The 17,146-nt window shown below is 39.1% G+C and overlaps 1 protein-coding gene across 5 annotated transcripts in view; it reads right to left on the bottom strand.

Annotated features, from left to right (window-relative positions):
• LOC105492228 (lon peptidase 2, peroxisomal) overlaps window positions 1-17,146 on the bottom strand; it is a 118,899-nt gene that overhangs the window by 43,501 nt on the left and 58,252 nt on the right. The window lies entirely within an intron of this gene.

Here is a 17,146-nt window from a genome sequence, read left to right as displayed (position 1 = left end):
ACCATTTGACCCAGCCATCCCATTACTGGGTATATACCCAAAGGATTATAAATCACGCTACTATAAAGACACTTGCACACGTATGTTTACTGCGGCACTATTCACAATAGCAAAGATTTGGAACCAACCCAAATGTCCATAAATGACAGTCTGGATAAAGAAAATGTGGCACATATACACCATGGAATACTATGCAGACATAAAAAAGGATGAGTTCAAGTCCTCTGTAGGGACATGGATATAGCTGGAAACCATCATTCTCAGCAAACTATGGCAAGAACAGAAAACCAAACACTGCATGTTCTCACCCATAGGTGGGAAATGAACAACGAGATCACTTGGACCCAGAAAGGGGAGTATCACACACCGGGGCCTGTTGTGGGGTGGGGGGAGTGGGGGAGGGATAGCATTAGGAGACATACGTAATGTAAATGACGAGTTAATGGGTGCAGCACACCAACATGGCACATGTATACATATGTAACAAACCTGCACGTTGTGCACATGTACCCTAGAACTTAAAGTATAAAAACAAACAAACAAAAAATCAACTCAAAAAAAAAAAAAAGTTTGATGGATATTCTACAGCATAAACTTCAATGCTGGCTTAGAAATTTTTTTTTTTTTTTTTTTTTTTTTTAAGACAGAGTCTTAGCTGTCCAGGCTGGAGTGCAGTGAGGGGCCTGATCTCGGCTCACTGCAACCTCTGCCCCTCAAGTTCAAGCAATTCTCCTGTCTCAGCCTCCGGAGTAGTTGGGATTACAGGCACCCGCCACCGTGCCTGGCTAATTTTTGTATTTTAGTAGAGACGGGGTTTCACCATCTTGGCCAGGCTGGTCTTAAACTCCTGACCTTGTGATCCACCCGCCTCGGCCTCCCAGTGTTGGGATTACAGGCGTGAGCCACTGCGCCCGGCCAAAAAATTCTTGTAGGCACACGCACAAAAAATATTCTGTCCCAGCTAGCCTTCAAGATGGCGCCCAGGGCCTGGCGCAGTGGCTCAAGCCTGTAATCCCAGGACTTTGGGAAGCTGAGACGGGTGGATCACGAGGTCAGGAGATCGAGACCATCCTGGCTAACACGGTGAAACCCCGTCTCTACTAAAAAAAAAAAAAATACAAAAAACTAGCTGCGCGAGGTGGCGGGCGCCTGTAGTCCCAACTACTCGGGAGGCTGAGGGAGGAAAATGGTGTAAACCCGGGAGGCGGAGCTTGCAGTGAGCTGAGATCAGGCCACTGCACTCCAGCCTGGGCAACAGAGCAAGACTCTGTCTCAAAAAAAAAAAAAGATGGCGCCCAGATATCCCATCCCCATGGAGTCAGTGCCTCCCATATCATACCAGGGTTGGGCTGTGTGACCAACAGAATACGGCAATAGTGATGGGTATATAAGACTGCAGTTTTGTCTGACTCTTACTCTCCCTGCTTCTCTCACACATCATTCCCTCTGGGAGAAGCCAGCTGCCACAGCCTCAGTCTAGGGAGAGGCACGTTACCTCTTACTAGAGGTTAGAAACTGAAGGCTCTGGCCAAGTCAGCAAGGAACTGAGGTCAGCTAACAGCCATGTCAATGGGCCATATAATATAAAACTACGTTAGTTTTATATTAAAACTAATATAAAACCCAAAAGATAGGGAGATCCCGTAACAAGTAGAAGACTGTTCAAGAGAAAGACAGGAATTTAGCAAAAAGTTACACAAAGCACACAGGTTGCTTTTCATTTTTTTTGAGAGTCTCGCTCTGTTATCCAGGATAGAGTGCGGTGTCTTGATTTTGGCTCAATGCGACCTCCACCTCTTGGGCTCAAGTGATTCTCCTGCCTCACCCTCCTAAGTAGCTGAGATTACAGGCGCCCACCACCATGCCCAACTAATTTTTGCTATTTTTAGTAGAGACGGGGTTTCACTGTGTTGGCCAGGCTGGTCTCGAACTGCTGGCCTCAAGTGATCCATCTGCCTCCGCCTCCCAAAGTGCCAGGATTACAGCCATTAGCCACCATGTCCACCACAGAGGTTACTTTCTAGAAACATTAAATTTAGCATTTTCTGTTAACATAAATGCACTCATGACAGTAGACAAGAGAACGGATATGCTTCAGATTTGGAGAAGAATAGTTAAAAAAAAAAAAAAGCTGAAAGGATCAAAAGCACTCGATTCTCTTGCAGGGACAGCTTCCTGTTTGGTTGAGGAAGGAGCTGCACTTAAAATAACTAGCATAAAGCATGCTTAGGGCTTGCAAAGTCAATGGCAGGAAGCCCCAACAAAGAGCTCTGAAAGGAGCCCAACAGAAGACTGATTCCTCCTGGAGAACTGGATCCTGAGAAAGGCTAAGGGAAGAGGCGCTTGCACAGTGAGTGAGTGAGAACAAACGCAAGCCCGTCTGCACATGGCTCTCCTCTGTGACACTCTGACCCCCTGGCTCTAGGTATACTTGCTTACATGGTGGGATACCTTTCTCCCACTCACCACATTCCTGCCAATAGTTAAAGGTGTGGTAAACTGGGAGAATGAAAGTCAGTGAACGAACAGAACTAGTGCTGTAAAATTCAAATATTTTATTTTGATGCATATTGTTTATTTTCTTTCTTTTTTTTGAGACAGAGTCTTGCTCTGTTGCCCAGGATAGAGTGCAGTGGTGTGATCTCGGCTCACTGTAATCTCCGCCTCCCAGGTTCAAATGATCCTCCCATCTCAGCCTCCCAAATAGCTGGGACTACAGGTGTGCACCACCACACCCAGCTAATTTTTGTATTTTTAGAAGAGATGGGGTTTCACCATGTTGGCCAGGCTGGTCTCGAACTCCTGACCTCAAGTGATCCACCCACTTCAGCCTCCCAAAGTGTTTAGATTACCGATGTGAGCCACCACACCTGGCTTTTGATGCATTTTAAATTGAGGTTGCCTGGAAAGTAAGCCCTAAGCATGCTTTATGCTAGTTATTTTAAGTGCAGCTCCTTCCTCAACCAAAACAGGAAGCTGTCCCTGCAAGAGAACGGAGTGCTTTTGATCCTTTCAGCTTTTTTTTTTTTTTAAACTATTCTTCTCCAAATCTGAAAAACCACATCCCGGGAGTACCACATAATAAAAGGATGTATATCAAGGAATTAAGGATGTAATATCTACTTTATTCCACTACATTAGGTTGATTTCACTGTCCCACGTAAGGCAAATATAGCAGATAAACAACACATCTCCAAATGCAACTCACATAAAATAGGATCCATACTGAGCTACAAAAATTGTCATTGAGGGAGACAGATTTGTGGTCTACCCAGCCAATGCTTTGTGGTCAGCAGGGGGCTCAAGGAATCTACCATAAGAGGACAGGCCTGTCATCACTGACATCAAATCTTATTGCTTATGACTCACCACCCAACCACCAGCCCTTTCTCCAACTTACAGCTTCTCTTTTCCTACTGACTGGAAAATGTATAGCCAAGTTTATAAAGACATGTCTGTTAACCAAGTCAAACAGGCAAAGCATAGTGTTTACTGAGGAATGTTGTGAAGGGATTTATAAATCAAATCAGAGTCAAAGTAGGTGGCTACTAAAGAACCTACTCAAATGAGATTTTATAATAGTCAATTATATAGGTAGAAGCCTAAAGCTATAAAACAAAAGCAATGTTTCTTCTTAGTGTTTTTGTTTTGTTTTTTTTTCCCCGTCTTTTCTGTGGGATCTGGGGTAGAACTGAGTATCACCATAATTCAGAATTGACAGAGTAGATGCTATTTTTAGAATCATAAAATATTTAGTCAAAAGTAATTCTGAAAATTAGAGGTTGTCAAAGCAACTGGGACTTCACTGGCACAATCCCAAAGAAACCAAAAAGAAGGATCTCAAAAATCTGCACTTAAATCCCCCTCAAGCTGTTGACTAACTCCTAAGTTGAGTATATTCAGGGTGAGTCTTTTAGAAACCCAGGAGAAAGGAGAAGCCGGGATGCTAAAGAGCTGATTGGATTTTCAAGTGAGAAGTCAGAAAGATCATGCCCTAGAAGTAAGGGTCACCCACCAAGGAATAAGAACCACATCCTGGGAGTACCACATAATAAAAATAAAGACTGTATCCCAGTAATAAGACCTAAACTGAAATCGACCAGTCCTGACAAAGCCTAAAACTCAGCCTTGACAGGACAGAGTGACCTGTTGGTACTGCGACTACCAATTAGAAGAAAATGTAACTCTTTTCAGAGGATAATAGTTACAGGCCTTATATTTTTCATCCACAATGTCTGGCATCCAGTAAAAAAATACAGGAAATGCTAAAAAAACAAAACAAATAACTAGAAACCAAGGGGGGGGAAAAAAAACAATAGAAACAAAACAAACACAACTGAATCACATAATGGAGTGTTAAAGTGGAGATTTTAAAAATAATGACTAGTATGTCCAAGAAAATAGAGAAAAGGAGGGATTAAATAGATAAAAAGATAGAAAATTTAAATGGAGAACCTATTGGAGTCTATATATATATATATATATACATATATATATGTATGTATGTACAGGTTCTTGTCAGAAGCTGGCACCTTGACACTGGACTCTTCAGCCTCCAGAACTGTGAACCAATACATTTCTGCTCATTTAAAATAACCCAGTCTGTGGTATTCTGTTATAGCAACACAAAACGAACTAACACTGCAAATCTCAGGCTGAATAAACAAGTAAAATCACACTTCACCACATGATTGTCTGACACGTCTGTTAACAAAGTCAAACAGGCAAGGCATAGTGTTTACTGCAGAATGTTGAGAATTAAATCAGGGTCAAACTGGACAGTTTCTGAGAATCCTACTGAATTGCAATTTTATAATATTGGGTGATGAGGGGTGACCTAAAGCTACAAAGCAAAGACTATGTCAGTTGGTAATTTCTTCATAGGCTTTTATCCTGCTTGTCTATTATCATTATTTTTATTCAGCATTTTCCAGGAGGTCTTAGACAGCATATTAGGGAAGAAATGAAATAAAAGTCATAATGACTGGAGAGGAAGAAGTAAAAACTGACATCTGCATTTGTGATTACAGGATGGTGGATGCAGAAAATCCAAAAGATTCCACAAACAATTATAATTAATAAGTGTATGTGGCAAGTCTGTTGAACAGGAGGCCAATATTGCATTGTCATACACTAGCAACAAAAAATTAGAAAACGAAATTTTTAAAACATTATTTACAATAATATACACATAAAGATCAAATACCTAGGAACATATCTAAAGAAAAATTATGTAAAACTGTGCCACTGAAAATAATCAGAACTCTTAAAAAACATATTTAAGAAGATCAGATGGTTGTAGATGTGTGGTCCTATTTCTGAGTTCTCCATTCTGTTCCATTGGTCTATGTGTCTGTTTTTGTACTAGTAACCAATGAGGAAAGGATTCTCTATTTAATAAATGGCACTGGGAAAACTGGTCAGCCATATGCAGAAAACAGAAACTGAACCCCTTCCTTACACCTTATACAAAAATTATTTAATATCTCAAGATGAATTAAAGACTTAAATGTAAAATCTAAAACTATAAAAACCTTAGAAGAAAATCTAGGCAATATCATTCAGGACATAGGCATGGGCAAAGATTTCATGAAGAAAACGACAAAAGCAATAGCAACAAAAGCAAAAATTAACAAATGGGATCTAATTAAACTAAACAGCTTCTGCACAGCAAAAGAACTATCATCAGAGTGAACAGACAACGACTGGGAAAAGAATTTTGCAATCTATCCACCTGACAAAGGTCTAATATCTAGAGTTTACAAGGAACATAAATTCACAAGAAAAAAAAAACCATTAAAAAGTGGGCAAGGGATATGAACAGACACTTCTCAAAAGAAGACATTATGTCGCCAACAAACAATTGACAAAGAGCTCAACATCACTGATCATTAGAGAAATGCAAATCAAAACCACAATGAGATACCATCTCACGCCAGTCAGAATGACAATTACTAAAAAGCCAAGAAACAACAGATGCTGGCGAGGTTGTGGAGAATAAGGAATGTTTTTACACTGTTGGTGGGAGTTTAATTAGTTCAACCATTGTGGAAGACAATGTGGTGATTCCTCAAAGATCTAGAAGCAGAAATACCATTTGATCCAGCAATCCCATTACTGGATTTATATCCAAAGGAACAGAATGATTTATATATATTCATTGCAGCACTATTCACAATAGCAACGACATGGAATCAACCCAAATGCCCATCAATGACAGACTGGATAAAGAAAATGTACACATACACCATGAAATACTATGCAGCCATAAAAAGGAATGAGAACATGTCCTCTGCAGGGACATGGATGAAACTAGAAGCCATTATCCTCAGCAAACTAATGTAGGATCAGAAAACTAAATACTGCATGTTCTTACTTATAAGTGGGAGTTGAACGATGACAACACATGGACACATGGCGGGGCACAATACACACTGGGGCCTGTCGTGGGTGGGAGTGAGGGGAGTGACAGCATCAGGAAGAATAGCCAATGGATGCTGGGCTTAATACCTGGGTGATGGATTATCTGTGCAGCAAACCACCATGGCACATGTTTACCTATGTAATAAACTTGTACATCCTGCACGTGTATCCTGGAACTTAAAATAAAAGCTGAAGAAAAAACTTATTTAAGAAGACTTAAATAAATGAAGCTAGTCATGAATTAGAAGACTTGATAATATCAAATTGTCAACTCTCCCCAACTTGATTTACAGATTCAATGGAATCATAATAAAAATACCCCAGGAGGTTTTATTTATTTACTTACTTGTTGGCAGAAAATGACAAACTGACTTTAAAATTTGCACCAGTATCTGAAGGACCTAAAATAGCCAACCCAATTCTGAAGAAGAACAAAGCTGGAAGACTTACACTACCAGACACCAAGATTATCTAAGATAAAGTAATTCTTGAAACAATGTATGAGGCAGCCACTGGAAATTTTATCCCAGGCCCAAAGCACCCATTCAGGGGACTCAAACATGAGCTTGGCTAGTCCATCCAGCCTGCCTGGTTTTACCCCACAATCTACCCTGGAAGCAGAGCACAAGACCAGAACCCCTGAAAGTTTCACGGCCCAGCTCGGTAACTGAGATACCTGAATAATTCTTGAATTACAAAGGTTAATCACCCTACTGCCACTATTGCAGCTGATGCTCATCTGCAAGTACCACCTCCTAGTAAGTCAATCTGCACCACCCATCACAATATCTATTAATACAACTGCATAGTGCCTTGGAAGAAAACAAGCTTTGTATGACCTCTGCTGCCACCATTGCCCACCCCAGCTAGGCAGGAGGCCTTGAGCCCAATCACCCACCCAGTACATTACTACTATCACTGGCATTTGAGAAAGTCACCATACTAAGACTACTTTATAACCAACACTATGATACAATGTCTGTGTCACTGAATGCACCCTGAAGCAAAGCCAAATGACCCTACTCAACATACATCATAGATACATCCTCAAGGGAAAAAAAGTCCTGCCCCAACAAAAGCAAACTAAAAAATAATAAGAAGCAACTGTTATCCCAGATGCAAGTGAATCAGCACAGTAATATTGGAAATATGAAAAAAAAAGGTGCTATGACACCCCCAGAGAAACACACAGTAATTCTCTAGCAATGGATCCTAACTAAAAAACAAATCTTCAAAATGCCAGATAAAGAGTTCAAAACACTGATTTAAAGAAGCTGTCAGGGGCTGGATACAGTGGCTCACACATGTAATCCTAGCACTTCAGGAAGCCAAGGTGGGCAGATCATTTGAGGCCAGGAGTTCAAGACCCGCCTGGCCAACAGGGTGAAACCCCATCTCTACTAAAAAAAATACAAAAATTAGCCAGGCATGGTAATGCACCCTTGTAATTCCAGCTACTCAGGAGGCTGAGGCACAAGAATCACTTGAACCCAGGAGGTGGAGGTTGCAGTGAGCCGAGATTGTGCCACAGCACTCTAGGCTGGGTGACAGGGTAAAACTCTGTCTCAGAAAAAAAAAAAAAAGAAGAAGAAGAAGAAAGAAGAAGGAAGAAGGAAGAAGGAGGAGAAGCAGCAGCAGCAGAAGCAGCAGCAGCAGCAGCAGCAGCAGCAGCTGTCAGGGGCAGGGTACAGTGACTCATGCCTGCAATCTCAATACTTTAGGAGGCCAAGGCAAGAGGAAGGAGGATCACTTAAGGCCAGGAATTCAAGACTAGCCTGGGCAACATAGTAAGACTCTCCATCTCTACAAAAAATAAAAAAATAAGCTAGGTGTGGTGGTATGTGCCTGAATTTGTAGCTACTTGGGACAGTGAGGTAAGAGGAGTGCTTGAGTTTACAGTGAGCTATGACTGCATCACTGCACTCCAGACAAGGCAACAGAGGGAGGCACTGTTTCAAAATAAAATTAAATTAAAAGAAAAAAGTGGCTCAACGAGATACAAGAGAAATCTGAAAACTAATACAAAGAAGTCAGAAAATCAATTCAGGATATGAATGAGAAATTTACCAAAGAGATAGATATTTTAAAAAGGAAACCAAACAGAACTTCTGGAAATAAAAAATTCATTGAAGGAATTATAAAATACATTTGAAAGCTTCAACAACAGACTAGACCAAGCAGAAGAAAGAACCTCAGAACTTTAAGGTAGGTTTTTTTAATTAATCCAGTCAGACAAAAAAAAAAAAAAGAGAAAAGAATTTTAAAAAATGAGTAGAACCTCTGAGAAGTAAGGAATTACATAAGACATTGGAACCTATGAATCATAGGTATTCCTAGGGGAGAAGAAAAAGCAAAAATTTCAGAAAACCTATTTGAGAACAAAATTGAGAAAACCTTCCCTAGTCTAGCAAAGGATCTAGAAATCCAGATACAAGAGGCTCAACGAACTCCAGCCAAATACATTGCGAGAAGGATCCCACCATGGCAGCTAGTCATCAGGCTAAGTTCAATGTGAAGGAAAAATCCCTAAATACAATAAAAGTGTCTAGTCACTTATACAGGAAACTTCATCAAACTAACAGTGGACTTCTCAGCAGAAACTTTAGAAGCTAGAAAAGACCGGGATTCCATTTTCAAAGTGCTTAAAGAAAATGGTCAAACTCAAATTTTGTATCCTGCTAGTGTAACCTTCACAAATGAAGGAGAAATAAAGTGTTTCCCAGACAAGCAAATTAGGGAATGCATCACCACTAGATTGGTCCTATGAGAAATGCTTAAAGAAGTTCTAAACATGGGAACAAAAGGTTGATACTCTATCATAAAAACACATGAAACTCACAAGTTTTATGAAACAATTATACAAATAAGGAAAAGAAAGAAATCAAAGGGCAACATGACAGAACTCCAGAAGACCACAAAGCAAGAATAAAAAATAAAGAATCTACAAAGCTGGCTGGTCATGCTGGCTCATGCCTGTAATCCCAGCACTTCAGGGCCAAGGCGGGAGGATCACCTGAGGTCAGGAGTTCGAGACCAGCCTGGCCAACATGGCAAAATCCCACCTGTACTAAAAATACAAAAATTAGTCAGGCATGGTGGCATGCGCCTGTAATTCCAGCTACTTGGGAGGCTGAGGCACAGGAATCACTTGAACTCGGGAGGTGGAGGTTGTAGTGAGCCAAGATCGTGCCACTGCACCCCAGCCTGGGTGACAGAGTAAGACTCAAGACTCCTCCTAAAAAAAAAAAAAAAAAAAAAAAAAAAAAAAAATCTACAAAGCAACTAGATAGCAATTAACATTATGACTGGAATAAAACCTCATGCATCAGTATTAACCTTGAATGCACCACTTCAAAGATATAAATTGGTGCAATGGATTAAAAAACAACAATAAAGTATATAATAATAATCACCTGCCTTTGTGGTGATGAGGAGTGAATCTCTGCACATTGACTTTCAAGAAATCTCCTGTTTTGAGTTCCACACGATATCATCCCCTCTTCCTGAGTTTCAGCTGCCTTAAATACATGAAACTTTCTGACTTAGCAGAATTGCATGGCTTCTTGTTCACTTCTTCCTCTGTAATCAGTTGGGTTCTATATCTCTTTGCTTTGCAAAATCAGTTGTCATACACATCCATGTGCTTCCCATTTTCATTTTTTGAAAATTTCTCACCCACTTTTGCTTTCTCACACATTATACTATTCACCATGAGTTAATAGTTGTATTAATATTAATACATAAATACATGTGTTCAGTTTACCTGCTTTACATAATTTTTTTTTTATTTAGCCTTTTTATTTTTATTTTTTTATTACACTTTAAGTTCTAGGGTACATGTGGATAACGTGCAGGTTTGTTACATATGTATACCTGTGCCATGTTGGCGTGCTGCCCCCATCAACTAAGTGTCCATCTTATAAGTGTATAGCTCAAAAATTGTTGCAAAATGAATACATCCTGTTCCCTCAATACAGATCAGGAAATATGCCCCACAGTAATGTCAGTTTTGGTAGGTGTTCCACATGCAGTGAAAAAATGGGTAGTACATAATTGTTATTTTCTTGTTTTTTTAATTATTAATAAGATCGATATTTTTAATGATGTTTTTCAAATATTTTAAATCATTCATTTTGTGGTTTTGGCCTAGTTGTGTTATTTCCTGGAAAAGGTGTAATAAAATTTTTCATTGTCATTAAAAAAAAACAAAAAACAAAAACAACAACAACAACAACAACTATCTGCTGCTTACAAGACATTTGCCTGACTGTTAAACACACACAGACTGAAGGTAAAGGGGTGGAAAAATGGTCGATGCAAAAAGAAGCCAAAAGCAAGCAGGAGTAACAATACTTACATTAGATAAAACAGACTTTAAATAAACAATAGTTTAAAAAAAAAAATATATATATATATATATATATAATGACACAGGGATCAATTCAACAAGAAGATATAATAATCCTAAGTATATACTGCCAAAACTGGAGTACCCGATTAATAAAACAAATACTACTAGGGCCTAAGAAAAGAGACAGATAGCAATATAATAATAATGCGGGACTTCCAACACCCCACTGAGAGCCGTAATAGATCACTGAGACAGACAGAAAGTCAACAGAGAAACGCTGAACTTAAAACCAAATGGACCTAACAGACATTTACAGAACATCCTACCCAACAACCACAAAAGATACATTTTTCTCATTAGCACATGGGACATTCTCCAAGACAGGCCAAACGTCAGGCCACAAACAAGTCTCAACAAATTAAAAAAAAATCAAAATCATATCAAGTATCTTCACACAGTAGAATAAAACTAAAAATCAATCTGAAGAGAAACTCTCAAAAATATACAAACACATGTAAATTAAACAACATGCTCCTGGACAACCTTTGGGTCAATGACAAAAGTAAGAGGGAAATTAAATTTTCTGAGGCTGGGCACGGTAGCTCATGCTTGTATCTATTATTCCACACTCTATGTTCACATGTCCACATTATTTGGCTTCCACTTATAAATGAGAATATTCAGTATTTGAATTTCTGAGTTACTGTCATGGCTTTCAATTTCATCCATATTGCTGCAAAAGGCATGATTCCATTCTTTTTATACCAGATAAAACAGACTTTTTATATCGGATAAAACAAACATATGTGCGCAGGTTATCTTTTTGACATAATGAATTCTTTTCCTCTGGGTATATGCCCAGTAGTGGGATTGCTGGATCAAATGACGGTTCTATTTTTTGTTCTTTGAGAACTCTCCATATGTTTTCCATAGAGGTGGTACTAATTTACATTTCTCCCAACACTATATAAGCACTCCCTTTTCTCCACATCCTCACCAACATCATATTTTTTGACTTTCTAAAAATAGCTGTTTTGACTGGTATAAGATGATATCTTGTAGATTTTTCGTTTTTCTGATGATTAGTGATATTGAGCATTTTTTCAAATGCTTGTTGGCCACTTGTATGTCTTCTTTTGAAAAATGTCTTTCATGTCCTTTGCCTACTTTTAAATAGGGTTATTTGGGTGGTGGTGGTTGTTGTTGCTGCTGTTGAGTTGCCTGAGTTGCTTGTAGATTCTGGGTATTGGTCTTTTGGATATGCAGTTTGCAAACATTTTTGCTTATTCTGCAAGTTGTCTGTTTACTCTGTTGATTATTTCTTTTGCTGTACAAAAAGCTTTTTAGTTTAATTAAGTCTCATTTGTCTACTTTTGGTTTTATTGCTTTTGCTTCTGAGGTCTTAGTCATGAATTCTTTGTCTAGGGCAATGTCCAGAAGAATTTTTTCTAGATTTTCTTCTAGTATGTTTTAGTTTTGGATTTTACATTTAAGTCTTTAATCTGTCTTGAGTTGATTTTTTTTTTTTTTTTTTTTTTTTTGAGACAGAGTCTTGCTGCGATGCCCAGGCTGGAGTGCAATGGTGCAATCTTGGCTCACTGCAACCTCCACCTCCTGGGTTCAAGTGATTCTCCTGTCTCAGCCTCCTGAGTAGCTGGGACTATAGGCGTGTGCCACCATGCCCGGCTAATTTTTGTATTTTCAGTAGAGACGGGGTTTCACCATTTTGGCCAGGCTGGTCTCGAACTCCTGACCTCAAGTGATCTGCCCACCTAAGCCTCCCAAAGTTCTGGGATTACAGGTGAGCCACTGCACCCAGCCTCTTAAGTTGATTTTTATATAAAATAAGAGAGAGAGTGGTTCAGTTTCATTCTTTCTGCCTATGGCTATCCAATTTTCTCAGCACCATTTACTGAATAGGTTGTCCTTTCCCAGTGTACGTTTTTGTCTACTTTGCCAAAGATCAGTCGGCTGTAGATTTGTGGCTTTATTTCTAGTTTCTGCATTCTGTTCCATGGATCTATGTGTCTATTTTTATACCAGTACCATGCTGTTTTGATTACTATAGCTTTGTTTCCCATTGTTGGAGGGGGACTACTGGGAGGTGTTTGGGTCACAGGGGCACATCCTTGATAAACGGCTTGTTGCCTTCCCCATAGTAATGAGTTCACATGACAGCTGGTTGTTAAAAGGTCCCTGGCTCTTTCACCTTTTTCTCTTGCTCCCTCTCTCACCATGTGACATGCCTGCTCTCCCTTTGTCTTCCATCATAAGCTACCTAAGGCCTCACCTTATAAGCTGGCACTGTGCCTCTTATAGAGGCTGCAGAACTCTGCCCAAACAAACCTCTTTTCTTTATAAATTACCCAGCCTTAAGTATTCGTGTATAGCACAGCAAAATGGAATAACACAACATTTACACATTTCATGAATAACTGTTAAATTTGTATCAATTTTGTCTTTTTTTTCTAACCAAGTTTTCAGGTGACTTCTATGAGAATAATCAGAAACTGGTATCTACCAAGGTTCTTTCTGTTTAATGTAACTTCCTCAAATACTATGTTCTTCAAAAATTAAGTAATTGAGAATGCAGTGTATTATGAGGAACTTTATAAGGACTGATTATAATATAAATCCTTTTTTGCTTAGGATAGTTTTTGAGGAAAAATCTTGCTAGATATAAATTGAATATATATGATACATGGGTACTTAAATGAACATTTACCCTGTTTAGAAACACCCAAGTGTGCAAAATTAAGTACATGGAAGATTTGTGTCTTTCTTGGCAAAAGGCAGGCAAAAAGCAGAATAAAACTGTAGTCATGTAATCCAATTAATCCCTCAATCCAACAAATACCCTAGAAAGGAAAAGGGCAATTCAGAAAATACTAACAACATGCAGAAAAACAGAGGCAGCATTCTTTCAAAGAAATAATTCTCATACTTTATAGGTAAGTGACTGAAACCAAAAATGTTCCTCCTCTAACACAGATTGGTCAACTCTAAATCTCACCTGCTTTTTAAACTCCCTGCTATTATTTAGTCTCTTTAACTGCCAGTTAAGACCCCACAGATACAAAGACAAGTGTTCACAGATTAGTGCTTCTGGGCCTATTCCAGAAAGTTTGATACACTGGAGGTTTCTGCCTGTTTTGAAGCTTGTGGCCTAAAATTACTTTTCTTCCTGGCAGTAACTCCAAGTTCGCCTTATTATTATTATTTTTTTTCAGTCTCTCGTGCTTGAATTAGGAAAGCTTTATTTTTAACATTAAAAATAATTCCCACACTGTATTACTTGAAGTTTCTAAAACAACTGTCTTGTTTTATACTCTAATTTTAAATAATTCATTTCTTAATGAGAATCTTTTCATTACTAAGCTCCATTTGAACTTGGTGCTATGAAAACCTAACACAGACTCTTTTGTAGAAATTATTCTTTTGGTTTGGTTGAGGTCATAAACACCAATTCAGGACACCTAATAATCATTCTACTAAGGTCTAGAGAATGGCTGTTATTTACTCAAGGGTATCTCACAATATTAGAGCCAACTTGGAGTTCATACCTGTGCCTCTAGTAAAGACTACACCCAAAATCATCTCCAAGAGACAAGTATTTATTCTGTTCATCTGGATGCTCTTGGTGATATCTTAACTAAGCAAATCTGCTTACCTGTCTTATCATTTAGAAGATGTTCTGTGATCACCTATTTTAAAAACCACACAAATAAATGTTACTATGAAAAACTGTAGTTCTCACACAGTTCACAAACTGAACAATTCCTTGAGTATTTGTGGGTTATTTTAAAATAGCTAGTATAATTAAAGATATTATTAGAAATATGCTAATGGATGTATGTATAAACATCAAGCAATATATAACTATACAAAAGTTTCCCTTGACAATGAATTCCTCTGAATGTATTAATTCTAAAATACATCGTCTAAATCTTAAACACAATTTTCAAAATGTGTTACCTAATAAACTCATTTATTTCATCCTCTACCTTCTGTTATATCAGACAAAAACCAAAAGACATAGGCTCAGCTGCTTGAGATCACAGCACAAAGGAAGTGTTGTTAAGAATAAAAAGGAGAAATTCAGGAGCATCTAGATCTAGGTCTTAACTTTTATAGACCTCAGTTCTCCACTGTCACTGTCATCTATACCAGTGATTTCCACCCTTGATAGGTACTCCCTCCATCTAGGACATTTTTTTTTTAATTCAAATTTCTATAAATGGTAGTCTGGGCATGCATTTATACTTCCTGTCCAAATCGTATTAAAATGACAATTAAGAAATAAAAAATATATAAACTCACAAGAACAAAAAAAATGAGAAAGAAGACAACAGCTGACAGATACTGACAAAATTTTGGAAAACAAAAAGTACATGGACAAAAAGTAACAAACACTGAACAGGCTAGACAAAGCAGAAACTTCAATGTCTGTGGGGCTAGAGGTAGAGAACAAGAAGTTGATGTGGGTCTTAAAAGTCTCCAAAAGCTAAGAAATTCAAGGTAGCCCTGAAAGCATGGGTGAAGAGTGGGACAAAAGGCAAAAGTTTTCTAGATTCTCCCAAGGCAGAGTCAAAATAAAAAATAAAAATAAACCTAGGCACAGTGGCTCACACCTGTAATCCCAGCACTTTGGGAGGCTGAGGTGGGCAGATCACCTGAGGTCAGCAGTTCAAGACCAGCCTGGCCAACATGGTGAAACCCTGTCTCTACTAAAAATACAAAAATTAGCCGGGCATGGTGGCGTACGTCTATAGTCCCAGCTACCGGGGAGGCTGAGGCAGGAGAATCGCTTGAATCTGGGAGGTGGAGGTTGCAGTGAGCCAAGATTGTGCCGCTGCACTCCAGCCTGGACGACAGAGCGAGACTCTCTCTCGAAAAATAAAATAAAATAAAAATAATAAAAATAAAGCAAAAGTTTTAAAGTCTGGATAAAAAACAATTAGAACTCACTACCTCTATTCCTACTCCACATAATGAAGGCACTGCCTCCCTCCAATCCAACAGAAGATAGGAGCTTTACTCTCTGGAGAAAATGAACCAGTGAGGTTCCAGGCACGGGGGTGCAGGGGTGAAGCACTGGACTGGCCACAGGAGGATTCTGTGAAAGCTGACTCATGCTACTGCTGTAAAATGCACTGTGTTCAGCAACTGATAGAAAAACAAGAAAGACGTTTGGCTGTGTCTGTTGAACTGGGCCCACCATAAATTAGGGTTCTTTAATCATAGTCATCCAACTTCTTTCTTGAAAGAGCTATGAAAATGGTAGAAAAATCTAATAAATCTCTTTACTATGAAAGGAACTGTCAATTCCCTACAACTTTTTTTTTTTTTTTTTTTTTTTTTGAGACGGAGTCTTGCTCTGTCACCCAGGCTGGAGTGCAGTGGCGCGATTTCGGCTCACTGCAAGCTCCGCCTCCCGGGTTCACGCCATTCTCCCGCCTCAGCCTCCGAGTAGCTGGGACTACAGGTGCCCGCCACCACGCCCGGCTAGTTTTTTGTATTTTTAGTAGAGACGGGGTTTCACCGTGTTAGCCAGGATGGTCTCGATCTCTTGACCTCGTGATCCACCCGCCTCGGCCTCCCAAAGTGCTGGGATTACAGGCTTGAGCCATCACGCCTGGCCAACTCATGTTTGTTAAAGCAAATTTTGGCAAACTGCATAACAGCATGATATGATGAACTGAGACCCCTTACAGTTCTGGGGCAAGAAATTAAAACATTTTATTTTATTTACCTATTTATTTTTTTGAGATGGAGTCTCACTCTGTTGCCTAGATGGAGTGCAGCTGCATGATCTTTGCTCACTGCAACCTCTTGACTTTTGGGCTCAAGCGATTCTCCTGCCTCAACCTCCGGAGTAGCTGGGACTACAGATGCCTGCCACTACGGCCGGCTAATTTTTGTATTTTTAGTAGAGATGGGGTTTCACCATGTTGGCTAGACTGGTTTCAAACTCCTGACCTCAAGTGATCTGCCCACTTCAACCTTCCAAAGTGCTGGGATCAAAGGCATGAGCCACTGTGCCCGGCCAGTTAAAATATTTTAAGTGGGTACCAAAGGAACGTCCACATTTGATTGATTACAGTAATAGAACACCTCCACAATAATTTTTTAAATAATAATTACATTTATTTGTTTATCTGTAAAAGAAAATGTGTGAAAAATTATTACACATGGAGCTATTCCAGAGTACAAAGGTCTGCCCTTGCAGTACTTGAACAGCATGGATTTTCTAACGTTGTAAAAACTTTTTATGTTATGAATTATTTAAAGACTTAACTATCTGGGTCAGAAAGAAATAAGATAACACCAGAACCCATACATAATATACACCATCATTATACATCTGGAGAA

This window comes from Macaca nemestrina, chromosome 18 (genome assembly GCF_043159975.1).
Source record: "Macaca nemestrina isolate mMacNem1 chromosome 18, mMacNem.hap1, whole genome shotgun sequence".
Classification (NCBI taxonomy): Eukaryota; Metazoa; Chordata; class Mammalia; order Primates; family Cercopithecidae; genus Macaca; species Macaca nemestrina.
The sequence above is the reverse complement of the archived record's forward strand: the minus strand, read 5'-3'. Positions and strand labels throughout refer to the sequence as shown.